Raw genomic sequence first — 14,694 nt, 5'->3', positions numbered from 1 at the left:
AGTACATAATGATCATTATTTATTCAATCAATCTTTGAGAAATTAATGGTTCATCCACTCCACAATTTAGTGCGTTTTGGTTTAATGCTAAAAGTCAGACATCATAAAGGTTGGGCATGTTTATTGACAATTTTTTTAAAAGTACATCATATGATTTATGCTTTCAAATGGATTTGATATTGCTTTTTTCTCCTTAAATTTTCAAAGTCAATAAATATTTACTATAAAAATAATTTATAGGCACTACAGAATGTAACTTAGGGAATATTAGTTACTATAAACAATGGTGCAGCTTATATCATACATAATTTAAACTTGCAGCCTTATTCTCATGATTATGCGGACATTTCCGAAGGAGAGATGGATGCACACACTCAGAAAACCCTTGAAGAATTGCAGAATGGACAGTGCAACATGCTTAAGCGTATGGCATATCGTTGCATGTTCTGTGCCAAATATCTGGACCCGGCTTTCGTTAGTATTCTTGAGCACGCCGAAGGAGTTTCCAAAGGATACCAAATGAAGCATGGTGTGAGGGTGAAACACAAGGCGCTAGCCTAATATCTCATGAATTTGTCGAACAAAGAGAAGGTCCGAAGAAGGCGTTATGAGAACCATCATGCCAAAGAATAGATGAATAAATGAAACCATGATGAAGTTCTGTTTGGCATAAGTAGTCATTCACGGGTTTTTTTAGATACCAATGAATATTTTAATTTATCATAGTTCTTGCAAAAATGTTACATTTATTAAATTTAATCATAAAAATGCATACAATTCAATTATTGATTTTTTTTAAATATTTGCAACCTTGCATCTAATAGTTTACCATTTTATTGGTTAACCATTATTTTCATATATATATATACTGTGGAGTGCTTAAAATTATTCAAGATCAATTGGTACTGAAAGACTCATCCACATGCAATATGAATAGCTGTGTATTTTTAGGGTTTCTTTAAAAGAACACATGTGGTCATGCTGATCTTTTCTATTTGGCCAGAATTGGTAAAGCTGCCAAATCTGCATCTGATCTGGCCCAACACTTTGTTCCTTTTGTGGGCCTGCACAAGTGGGAGGAAGAGAGAAAAGTGAGCGATGGCCCCAACCCCACCCCCATTCCCAGTCCCACCACACTTCGTTCTTTGCAGAGACAGAGAGGCGACGCGGAGGGCGACGGCTAGGGTTTGCCAAGCCGTCACCTTGGCCGCCCCCGTCGTCGTCAAATCGGCCGGATCCGCGAGGCCACCCACTCCCCCCTGCTCCGGCCACGATTGTCCACTGCTTCATCGACAACAAGGTCTGACAACGACACCTCTTCTCCCCAATCCTGGTCGCGCTGCCCGAAGCTCCGGTGGTGCCAGCTTCGAACAAGTCTACTCCAGCCCCATATGATACCACTTCGCAGGTAAGATTGATCTTCCTTGCCCTTCTAATGTCGATCTGACCTTAATTTTGCGATCTAGTAGCACCGCCCAAGTTAAAATATGACACTTGCTTGTGTGCATGTTTCGGGTATTCGCAGATTTACTGTCAACTAGTAGGTCATATTGCAACAAGTAATTTTACAGCAAGATAATCTGACAATGTACTGCGTAATAATGGTTTTACTTGTTCGTATGGGAGGTAATGGGTAAACACTTTCATGCAAGTAAGAGAAAAAGGTGGGTGTTGACCAGCATACCTTGCTCATCGACATAGCTCTCACTATGCTATCATCTTGCTTGACAGATGCTATCAAGTACTTTTCCCCCCGGGTAAATGCCCCCCCACTGCTAGATATAAAAAAAGTATATTCACAGGAGCATACACATGTTTTGGTTTGTCGGGATAGTTTGAAGACTGTGTATATGTATTTGCTGACGCTTAGTTATTAAAAACTAAAAAGGCGAGCACAGAAGCAGTCCATGAGGAAATTTGTAATGATGGAATGAGGATCAGTTATTGTTTCATGTATTACTCGATGGTAGTATGGTGATTAGTGCATATTTTGAAGGATTTGTCAAGTATAGACTGCTCTTGATTGGTGCATGTTTTTGATGATATGTGCACACATGTAATATTTTTGGTTGGTGCATATTTTTGCTAATTGTTGTTACTGCTTACTTGAATTATGTCAGCCTATCTCCAAGATATGGTATGGGCTTGTTGGGGTCAATGAAAATTTCCTGTGAGCTAGTAGTTCACATTGCAATAAATTCCTCACTGTTGGATTTTCTGACATTATACTTCATAATCATGATTTTACTTGTTGGTATGGGTAGTAATGAGTAAATAAATAGCAAGTATACAAAAGGGTGACTATTGGTCGGCATACCTTGCTCGTTCTCATAGCCTTCACTATGATGTCATCTTGCTTGAGAGATTCTATCATGTCCTTATTCTCACTGGAAATTCAAAAATTAACCTCCACAACTACCTCTAAAAATGTTATGTACAGCAGCAAATGCATTATTTGTTTTGTTGTGACAATTTAAAGACTTTATATTTATTACCTGATGGTACCACACAACAGCCCATCAGGAAATTTGCAGTGATCAAAGGCAGATCAGTTATAGTTTCACGTATTGCTCGATGAGAGCAGTCAATCATGGTTCATTTTTACATGGCTACTAATTGGTTGGTTACCAAGTTTCCTAGTCCAGCTCACAAAATTGTAACCTTGAAATATCCTAATTGGTTATATCTGCCGAATGATTATGAGTCTAACCACTAGTCTTGACTAGTCGTGCGAATAGTTGTCGACTAGCTTTTTCGTGTAGATGTTTATACATGAAGTACGTACTTAGCAAGTCCTAATGGAAGACTGATTTCATATATCAATAACTAACATTTGTTCATTACAATGCATGTAACAGGTTTGAATGGCAAGGGAAACCTTCCTCATCAGCATTGAAGAGAGTGATCACCGGACCACCTCAGATGATGCTTCAGATGGCACTTCACATGGGAGTGACGGCTATAGGGGTGATGACGACACCTCTAGCGACTATGACACTGATGATAGTTCTGATGGAGATGGCGATGTGGACCACGATCCTATCTTGGCACTACGGGGCAAAGTTCTATTTGGCTGGTCAGATATTAAACGAACCATGAAATATCAAAAGTTGATGTTTGAGTGACACTTGATTACCACACATTACTCTGTTTGGGTTCTAAATGACCTTCCAAGTCAACATTGATTGAACTAGAGCTTACATAGAGCAGTGTTTAGTTGTTAGTTTAAATAAATCAAATATTCAATTTGCCCATGTTTCTACGAGATATTGCTGGGTGGATGTGATTGGGTTATCTATGTCCTTCATTTCTTGATCATTGGAGTAGGCATTGATCATTAACCCAGTGCTGATGTTCTAGATCTTACATATGAAATTATTTACTACTCTGTCATCTTAATTTTTTTTGATACAGGTCCGGGATACCATGTGAGAAAAGGAACTTTCGAGGATCGCATCTTCTACGACAACCATGTATTGCTAAACGAGGATCGGTGGGACTATCTCAAATCCATAGTAAAGCACTGCGAACCTCCCATACCATACTATGTCAGCACCGTCACTCGCTCGGCAGTCATCAGAGGGAAGAGCAAGATGGTAAACACTTGGACTTTTCTTTTTGCAAATCATACTTCACTAGTGAAAATGCCATCATGTAGAGACAGAGAGGAGGACGGGTGTGGTTGTGCAAATCATACTTACTTTTTTTGTGTGCAAATCATACTTCATTTTTATGTAACATTATTTATTTCCCTGTGCAATCAGTGCTTCTCAAAGGAGTACAGTCATGCCTACCTCAAAGATTATCTGCAAAAGCCCATGGTTGTGCGTGTCACCAACGAACATTTTGAAGGTAATAAAAGGTCTTGTTCAAGATGGGAAAGAAGGACAGGCGAGCGATCATGATGAAGAACTGGAGAGAAGTCGTTGAGGGTGCCAGAATGAAAGAAGATCAAATGACTATGTTCAGGTTCATGGAAAGGAGTGAAGGTGGGCTTAGGGTGAAGATGGTTAGTGGCATGAGGATTCATTGACCCACCGCAGTAGTTTGACGCTAGTTTTATAATCTGTATGTACTAGCCAGTAACTGCAAGTTGGTAGTATCAACTTTAGGGTCCACTAAGTGCAACTTAGTAGTAATTGGTACTTGGTAGTAACTGGTACTTCGGTGGTATAACTTTTGAGTCCGACTGGATATGAAGATCGTCCAGTAAGTGGAACTTGGCAGTAACTTGGTGGTAGTATGAACCCTATGTGGCGTAATGTACTTGCTATGCAAGTGTATATATATAACGCACCCTGGTACCCTCCTTGATATAATTACCTCTATGGAGTGCAATTATATTTCCTTTTTTTGCCAGAGTGATGCTAGTATTTTTATAATCAAATCTAACCGGGTTTCAAATGGATTAGACACTACTTTCATTTTTGAACGAGGTTTTTGTGTTGGCTAGTACGAGTTATTTTGAAAATGTGGTTTGTATGTGTGTCGCACAAAAAAATGAAATGCAAAACAAAAACTTGCGGGTCGAAATGCAATGCAAAAAAATGATGTTTCTGTTACTTTCGAGATGGCATGCTATTTTCAAAATGATGTTTTTTAATTAAAAAACAGTATATAATTAAAAAACATGCTATCTTTTAAAAAGCGTAATTAAAAAATGTTGTTTTCAAAATCAGCACGCTGCTTTCAAAACAACATATTTAAAAAACCATGTATTTCTTGAAACCAGTTTAAAAACAGCGTTATATTTTTTAAAACAGTGTTATATTTTTTAAATCAGTGTTGTATTTTTAGAATGAGGCTGTTATTTTGAAATCAGCATGCTATTTTTAAAAACAACATATTCAAAAGAACATGATTTTTTTTAAATCAACATGCTATTTTTGAAATTAGCATGCTATTTTAAAAGTAGCATATTGAAAAGAGCATTTTATTTTTTAAATAAGCATGCTATTTTTAAAATTAGCATGATATTTTTGAAAATAGCATGTTATTTTAAAATTAGCATATTGAAAAGAGCATTAAATTTTTAAAAGTACCATGCTATTTTTAAAATTAGCATGATATTTTTGAAATTAGCATGTTATTTTAAAAGTAGCATAATTTTAAAAGTAGCATGCTATTTTAAAAATGAGCATGCTATTTTTAAAATCAGTATGATATTTTCAAATTAGCATATTCATTATATTTTATTTTCAATTGAACATGTTTTTTCAAATGAGTATGCTATTTTTAAAATATCAGTATGCTTATTTTCTATTTGAAAATAAATGATTTTCAATGTTATTTGAAAACGAAGTTTCTATTAATGTTCTATTTTCATATATATATAAATTTTCGGTTTCTATTTTATATTTCAAGTATGAAATTTGACTACACTTTGAACAAATTTCAGCAATATATTATGTAAAAAATGAAAAAAATACAGAAAACCAACTGCACTAAAAATGCATTGTATCCTCGATGTTGATAAATCATAACTAGCCTACCATGTCGACCCATCCATAATAAAATGAGGGTGTACCAATCAAACGAGGAATTCAGAAAAATAGTGGCAGTCCATCAAATAGGTCTAATACATGAGAAACAAGGTGGATCACGACATGGAAAACTGTCTACTTTAGTTTGTTCTCAATTTTTCGACCCCAGAAATCCTTTTGTTTTCTCTGCTTGACCCTCTGCATCTAAACATCATGTCTCGACTTCACTTTAGCTTTCCTGCATGAAACGACGTTTGTTAATAGGATAGCAAAGAAGATTTGAGCATGTACAATACACTATAACAGAAAAAACACTAACTTCACTGATTTTCTCTTCATAGCTATAGAAGCTAACTTGACAGCTCTTATTCGCTCAGCCTGTGGTACATTCCTATCAGGCCTTTTTGTCTTCATCACCCCTTTGGCCTGTTCTTTACCGCCCTTACTAGAGTCTTTTCTGGAATGGTTAAGAAACGTCAACACAGTACTAGCAAATACCTGACTTCTAGAGTGGACATGTAAGTACAAACACTAACTTCACTGGTTTTCCTCGCGCACCCTTGTCATCGTTCTTTTTCGTCCTCCTAGCATTGACATTTGGAGCGCCCTTGTGTTTCCTGCAAAAAATGAAATAGATGAATCTGCAGCGAGCATTCGAAAACATGTTTAAGTACGCACAATTGTGCTAATGCCCACTTGTTTGGTTTTGCGTAATCCTCTTCTGCAACCTCCAATGGTCTCTTTCTAGCCCTCCTCAGCCCACCATCTTCTGCATCTGAATCTTCCTCTTCTTCCTCATCTGAATCTCCCTCTTCTTCTGCATCTGAAACTCCCTCTTCTTCTGCATCTGAATCTTCCTCTTCTTCTATACCTGAATCTTCCTCTTCTTCTGTATCTGCCTCTGTCTCTTCTTCTGTATCTGCCTCTGTCTCTTCTTCCGTATCTGACTCTGTCTCTTCTTTTTGCTTCTTCCTCCTTGTGCTATTTGATTTCCCCGATTTTTTCCTACGTAAATAGAACAAAAACATGTGAACACTCTCCGGGAGAAGAACATATTAATGCTGTAAGCATGTATGGAAATGAACAATGAGATTAACATGTGCACTAACTTTGTTGCTTTTTTTGAATCTTCCTCTTCTTCTATATCTGAATCTGTGTCTTCTTCTATCTCTGAGTCTTTCTCTTTTCGCTTCTTCCTCCTTGTGACCTTTGATTTTCCCGATTTGTTCCTGAGTAAATTGAAGAAAAAGAGAGAACATATTAACATTGTAAGCATGTATGGAAATGAACAATGAGATAAACATGTGCACTAACTTCGTTGCTTTTTTTCCTCTCATCCGCTCGCGCCTGGATTTAATCCTCTTGTTCGATTCTTCGGTAGTTGGTCTCCCTTTTGGAACTATTTTGATTGGATTTTCCACGTCATTAGTGCAGCATTTGCGAGCAGTAGAGAAGTATGTCGGCAAAGGAGCAAACGATTAATGGCCTTCATCTAAATCAGTTTTTTCTCCATCAACCAATATACTCCGGAGGAACTCCATCACCTGTTCTGACTGTGAATCGCTAGCTACGGCTGTGAATAAAGCGTCACTAGCCATGTTGCGTAGTTGATGATACTTATTCATGTGATCAGACCATACATGAGTATTCGCAATCCTCGAAGAAGGGAACGCTGGCTTGGCCTACATTGTCCATCTTTTCTTGACAATTTTTTTGGAAATGTGTGTACACCAAGATGATCCAGAACGCAAAATATATGTGCGCATGGGTAATCCTGACTTTCCAACTTTTCACATTTACAAGCTGCATCATCCAATCTTGCTCCTGTAAACAGACAAGTCACATGATATATAAAATCCACAGGCTTAGCATCCACGCCTTGTGCATCCAACTTTTTTGCCTCCAACTCCTCACGGTCCTTACCTTCCACGTGATTGGGATCCTTAGCATCCAGGTTTTTGGCATGCAAGTCCACACCATCCTTGCCTTCCAATTCATTGGAATCCTCAGCATCCAAGTTTTTTGGATGCAAGTCCTCAGCATCCTTACCTTCCAAGTCATTGGGATCCTCAGCATCCAAGGTTTTTGCATGCAAGTCCTCAGCATCCTTACCTTCCAAGTCATTGGGATCCTCAGCATCCAATTTTTTTGCATGCAAGTCCTCAACATACTTGCCTTCCTTACCTTGCAATTCTCTAGCATCCCTGCCATATGGGACTTTATCATATGGGGCTTTGCGCAAAACTCCAAACACGACCAAACCACCACATGCTACCCAGTCTGTGACCTGCCAATTTGTCCCTTCGACAATCTGACGCTTTACCTTTGGAAACATCACAGTTGTATAAATATAAGAGGCAGCAATCTCCAGAGGGTGTGCGTTCAGCTTAGTGAAGGGTATCGTATGCGTTGCTACTATGTCTAATGCTGCTTCAGTCTTCCGCATTATGGATACACAGTGCTCAACATGCTGCAACAAATCAACAAGCTGCATCTTCCTGTTCAGGTGCACATGAAGCCTTGAGTTGAGAGACTCACTCCTCTGATTACTCATCATGCCTAGGAAATATCTACCCATTGTGTACACAGCAGCCCATTTGTGTTGCAGCTCATACATCCTGTTAACCCATGACGACCCCTTGCCCGTTGGTTTTATTTTGAACCGAACCTTATAAGCCTCCCATCTTTTCTCAAACTCATCAACATCCCAATGACGGTAAATGAATTCCCTAAATTGCTCCAGCTTTTCCTCGTGGAGGTGCATCACCATATTCTCCTCGATATGCCACGTGCACAAACGATGATCTGTTCCGGTCCAGACAGTAGCTATTGATTTAGCCATTGCACCGTCCCCATCGGTGATTGCTGAAATTGGTGTCGTCTGGGACATTGCCTCCAAATATACATGAAGAAGCCGCTGATATGATGCAACTGTCTCGTCTGACAGTAGACCGACCCCAAACAAAACTGTGCTGCGGTGATGGTTCAGACCAACAAATGGAACAAAGGGAAGTCTATACTTGTTAGACCGATATGTACTGTCGAACACCACGACACCACCAAAGGCAACATAGTCAATGCGGGATTGTGAGTCATCCCAGAATATGTTCCTCAAATGGCCTTCATTGTCTTTTCTCTATTTGAAAAAGAATTCCGGGTCTGCTTTTTTCTGTGCAATCATATAGGTGAGCAAATATCTAGCGTCACTGCCTTCTATCTTGCGCTTCTTCTGGACTAAAACAGGGTTGTACAGATCTCGATCTATAAATCCAAGCTTGTCGGGACCTCCGGCATTCTTCTCCATTACATACATAATCTGATGTGTTCGAAGTCCACTGACAGCATACTCGATGACATCGGCCTTTTGTGCGTCAGTCATTCTACGATGAGCCGACAAGTACGGAGTCAGGTCAGCAGGGACAAACAGATGGTTATGCTTGTCGACAAAATTCTTGACGAACCAGAGGCCACTGCTATCTTGTAGCTCAACCTGAAAAAGAGCGGGACACCCACACCGAGAAATACCCCTCGGTGTTCTTTTTCTTTCAGCTCTGTTAAAGTGCTCAAGGGCCCGCCATCCTTGTTTGCAGCACTTGTATGTCCTTCTGTATGCATTTTGTTTCAGACCCGGACCCCTGTACTTCAGATCATCCTTTCTAACACCAAATCCTTTATTTCTTGCATAGCCTACATAGAACATGTAGGCTTCTTCCTCAGTCCTGAACGTCTTCTTCACAATCTCTAAGTATTCCATACACTCATTCAGGTCTGAACCAACCATGCCTTTATTATCAATTCCTTTACCTTGCATGTGTACATCATCCATGTCTATGCCATCCTTTCCTGCATCCTCATTATCCTTATCATCCATGCACATACCATCCATTCCTTTGGGGTCCATGCCTTTGCATTCGTTGCCTCTATAACCCATGTCCTTGTCATCCTTGCATGTATCATTTTTGCCATCGTTGCCTTTATCATCCGTGTCATTATGCTGCCAGCGAAAATAGATAGTCAATGTTACGGATGGATAGCATACGTTACCGAAATTATGCACTACTCTGCTTAAATAATTGATTTAATTTTTCATATCGGATTCATGTACCTAACTCAGTCCTTCAAATGTAAGTAAATATGCCCTGACTAAATCCATAAATTTGTAATTGATTGTACTAGCTCTAACTGATGATCTCCTAACTAAATCCAAAGTCCATGAGTCCTTCAGATGGCTTGATAGATCCACCCTGATAGATCAATTATCTCCAAACTCCATTCAAAATTATCTCCTAACTAAATCCAAATTATCTCCTAACAAAATCCAAAAGTATGTCCTAACTAAATCCAAATTATCTCCTAACTAAATCCAAAGTAAGTCCAAACTCCATAAAAATAATTATCTCCTAACTAAATCCAAAATATCTCGAAACTCAATTCAAAAGTATCTCCTAACTAAATCCAAAATAACTTTCTTTGAATCCAAACCTGCTGACAACTTTCTCATGCCACATAATCCTAACTAAGTCCTTCAATATGTCCTAGCTACATCCGACTTACACTTCCTTTCAATCATAATCTCATCATAACTTTCTGAAAACATAAACCCTAATCCTCAGATGACATATCCTAAACCCTAACCAAATCCGACCGAAATGTCCTCACAACTTTATGAAACGATAAACCCTAAACCTCACATGACATATCCTAAACCCAAATCAAATCTGACCCCTATTGGTTCTATATGCAGAAGGGACCAGACAAGATTTGAGATGGCTAGGCACTTACAGCAAAGATCCGGCATGAAAAAGTTGATGCACGTCGATGAGGATGATGTGGCCTCTCGGGTCGGGGAAGGTTGTGTCTGCTCAGGGAAGGAGTGGATTAGCGGCTCATCGGAAGATCTGGCGCCGCAACCCAAGTGGGGTGACTTGCGATGGAGGGGGAGGGGAGGAGTAGGTGTCGTGGTTCTAAGACTGACAGTAGAGTAGGGGGGTAGGAATGTAGAGGCAAGATCCTAGCTATGGAGGAGTTGTACACACGAGTTTACGAGTTCAGGCCCTTCTCGAAGGAAGTAACAGCCCTACGTCTCGGAGCCCAGAGGCAGTCGACTGAATATATGTGTGTGAATTACAGAAAGTGCGAACACTTGTCCCAGAGGAGGGGGTGGCTTGTATAGAGTACGCTAGGACCCCAACTCCCCTCCGTTACACAAGGTCCAATGCTCATAAAGGAGGAGCGTTACTGGTAACGTCTGCAATAAAGTGGTGTAAATGCCCATAAAGCTATGGTTTATGTCCTGACCGTTACAAAGTGGAGGGCTTCTCATCTTTTGGTGGTCGAGTGTCTTCAAGGTGGTCGAGTGTCTTCAGGGTGGTCGAGTGAGCACATCTTCATGGTTGAGTGGATGAGGGTTTCTCCTCGACTGCTTCTCATTCTTTGTAGAGATGTCCTTGGGGAGGGTACGTCGGACAGATCCATGACCCTACCCTAGGTACATAGCTTCATCATTAGCCCCCGAATGGATCAGGGTTTGAGTGGGGAAGGAGTTGGGAACACTTCCAACGCATTTTTTGTGCTATGATCATATCATGTTCTGGAACAATGAGTTGAGGTGACGACGTCGACTCCTTTCTCAGTCGCCTTGGTCCATTATTGGTTTTTGTCGAGTGAATTTTCACGATAGAATTCTGAATGATGATGTGGAGGACGTTTGTCTTCAGTCTGACAGGTTGTTCTGCACTCCGCGGATCTCGCAGGATTCGAATTTTGGGTAGTGCGCCAGACGGACGGAATCGAGGTTATCGGGACGGATTAGGCAAGTCTCCTCGATACCCGCGCCACCTTCTTCGCCACGTACTGTGCACGCCACTGTTGCAGGATTTGTTAAGATCGCGTGGGTCCACCAGTCAGTCACTCGAATGACGACGTTATAAAAGGCCCCGGACCAGGCCTCTACCCCGTGCGCTCCCATTCTCTCTTCTTCTACTCCCAATCTCTACGCCATGCTCGCTTCCGCCCTTGTCGCTGGACCTTTGCTCGAGCTCGGCCCGTCTCCATGGGGAAGGAGAGGACGGTGGCGCTGGAATGCGTGAAGAAGGCGACAATAAAGGCGAAGGGTAAGCGGACCAGCCAGGGCGGATCCTCGTCGAGATCTGGCCTGCCGGCGGGCTGGATCTAGGGCGATTGGATCCGCTCGACAATCACCCCGGACGACCTCGACGACCTGGTGGAGGGGGCACTGATCCCCCACAAGTCGGCACGGCTCCCGGGGAACGAAACCGAGCACAACCAAGGGAGGGTGAGTGTGTTCTCCTTGCCACCCACGTAAATCGTGGATTCTCACTGCCTCCCCATCCTTTCTTCCAGGGTTTTTTGAACTACTTTGGGGCTCAACTCCACCATTTCACTCCAAACACCATAGTCTAACTGGCCGCTTTCATGTTGATGTGTGAAAACTTCTTGGGCTGTCGACCGCACCGGGGTCTTTTCAAACACATCTTCACCTGCCGCTCCCAGTTGGTCAAAAAGGCCAAGTCAAGTGATGAGAAGACACAAGTGATCCAGATGTGTGGGGGTCTGGGGATCCAGATGAGGAGCAAGAGTACTTTCCCAGCCTTGATTCTTCCCGACTCGGTCTGGGGCTCTCAGTCGACTTGGTTCTACTGCAAGGATCAGCCGACCCCGGGTCAGTCGAGGATCCCCATCAACCACTTCGGCCCTTTTCCTTGGCTTGAGTGGAGAAGCCCGCCGCACTGTAGGTAGTTCCAGAAGAGAAGGCACATGTCAAGGTGCTGGTCGAGCGGGTCGTCCAGCTTGTCTGTGACGGGGTAACCGGGATGGAACTACTGGGGGTCTTTCTCGGTCGACACATCCAACCTCTTCAGGCGCGTGATCATCCGATGTGGATGTACTCTGGGCTCGAGGATTCCACTCGGATCCACCCAGAGGACGTCAGCGAGGATACCTTGGAGAAGTGGTTGATGGGGATCACCAACAACAAAGACAACCCTCGGGGGTCTAGGAGGGTGATTCCATTCGACAACTCGCACCAGCCGGAGTAGGTATAATTCTGTCTTATCAAGTATCTTCTGATTCACCGAGTTGTATCCTGTTTATGGTCGATTGAATTTCTTTGATCGTTGTCCTTTTAGGCCCTCATCGACATGTACTCAATGCCCAATAGAGTGCAGGACCAAGAGGCCGAGGAAGAAGGGAGCGGTGGTGAGAGCAGCGAGGAGCATTCGGATGCCGAGGAAGACGAGGAGAGTGACAAATCGACTAATGGAAAGAAGTCGACTGGCCTCCTCGCAGGGAGAGGAGATCCAAACATGCTCACGACCCGGCGAGTGCTCCAGACTTGGTGCCGCGCTTATTGGTCAGTCTTCGAAGCGTCCCAGGACGCCTTCTCCAACGCCGACTGAGAAGGCTCCAAAGCAGTCCAAAGTTGCGCTGCCCCAGTGCCGAAAGCGCCGAAAGCCACCTCCTCCAAACTGCTAAAAGCTTTGCTCGGGATCAAAGTGACCGTTCCTACTATCTCCGGGTAACCATCTGACTTGTCCTTTTCATCGACTCGATTAACTGGACATAACCGATTGAATGCGGTTCTTTGCAGTGCTGCTACATCAGGAACCTCTTCTTTCCAGTACCGGGACGAGGAAATGGAAGATGTGGTAACCTCCAACCCAGGTATCAACTCTTGCGATTTTGTTCTTGATTCTTTGGTCGATTGCGTTCTAGTGGTTCACTTGGGGTCGAATGATCTGCCTTGCAGCTCCACCCAACATCATTGATCTTCCAGATGACGGTGAAGATGTGGCTCTTAAGCCCAGGAAGAGCAAGAAGGTAGCAGCTGGCAGGATGGCTCGGCAAGAACCAACTACAACACCTCCCTCCGTCAACCTGAAGACGCGGGCAGGGCCTCTGTGACCTTCGCTGCACCCTTGTCGAGTGGGCATCCTGCACTGTCGACCACACTGTGATTCCTTCAGCTGTCCAACTCCACGCCACGGAGCTCCAAGCCGCCGCATCTGGGTCGTCTGCTCACTTTTCACCAGCTACCCCGTCCCGGACAACCAGTTGGAAGCGGCTGTGGAATCCATCCGATAAGCTGACATGATGATGGAGCGGGTGAAGACAGTGCATGAGAACAGCCAGGCTGCCTACGACGCCAGCACAGCTCTTCAGGCCAATGTCCAGGTGAGTAGACTTTCCGACTGTTTTTGCTCTATGAGGAAATGTTACTCAAAAAATCTTGTTCTACACAATCTCCTATTGTTTGTGTCGAATTAGAGCACCCACTAGGTGTTTTGTTGATTTTGGTAGTTTCGCTCTTCTACTCAGTCTGGGCGAGTGGAATCAGAACCGATGGGGCACGCTAAGTGCACCCACCGGGTGTAGTCCCCGAGACCATGGTCGACTGCTGGCAGTCGTCTGGGTCTGAGTTCTTCTTTCTTTTCTCTTTTACTCAATACACTCAACTCAGCCGGACCGGTCGAGTAGTTTCGTTCTTCCACTCAGTCTGGGCGAGTGGGATCTGAACCGGTGGGGGCACGCCAAGTGCACCCACTTGGTGTAGTCCCTGAGACCGCAGTCGACTGCTGGCAGTCAGCTGGGGTCTGAGCGTTTTTTTTTGAGTTGAGTCTTAGTCAGCGGGGGCATGCCAAGTGCACCCGCTGGGTGTAGCCCCTGAGACCGCAGTTGTAACACCCCGGATGTAACTTTCCCTATTTGTACTCCAACTCTTGCCATTTCCGGTGTTAAGTTATATTTATTTCTCGGGTTCGGGTTTTTGTCTCCGTGTGTTGTTGTCGTTGTCATGCATCTCATATCATGTCATCATGTGCATTGCATTTGCATACGTGTTCGTCTCATGCATCCGAGCATTTTCCCCGTTGTCCGTTTTGCATTCCGGCGCTTCGTTCTCCTCCGGTGGCCATTTCTAGCTTTCTTTCGTATGTTGGGATTAAACATTTCCGGATTGGACCGAGACTTGCCAAGCGGCCTTGGTTTACTACCGGTAGACCGCCTGTCAAGTTTCGTGTCATTTGGACTTCGTTTGATACTCCAACGGTTAACCGAGGGACCGAAAAGGCCTTGTGTGTGTTGCAGCCCAACACCCCTCCAATTTGGCCAAAAACCCACCAAACTCTGCTCCATGTCCTAGAGCGTTCGATCACGATCACGTGGCCGAAAACCGCACCTCATTTGGACTCTC

The sequence above is a fragment of the Triticum dicoccoides genome, chromosome 2A (genome assembly GCF_002162155.2).
Source record: "Triticum dicoccoides isolate Atlit2015 ecotype Zavitan chromosome 2A, WEW_v2.0, whole genome shotgun sequence".
Lineage (NCBI taxonomy): Eukaryota > Viridiplantae > Streptophyta > Magnoliopsida > Poales > Poaceae > Triticum > Triticum dicoccoides.
This window is presented reverse-complemented; position numbering follows the sequence as displayed.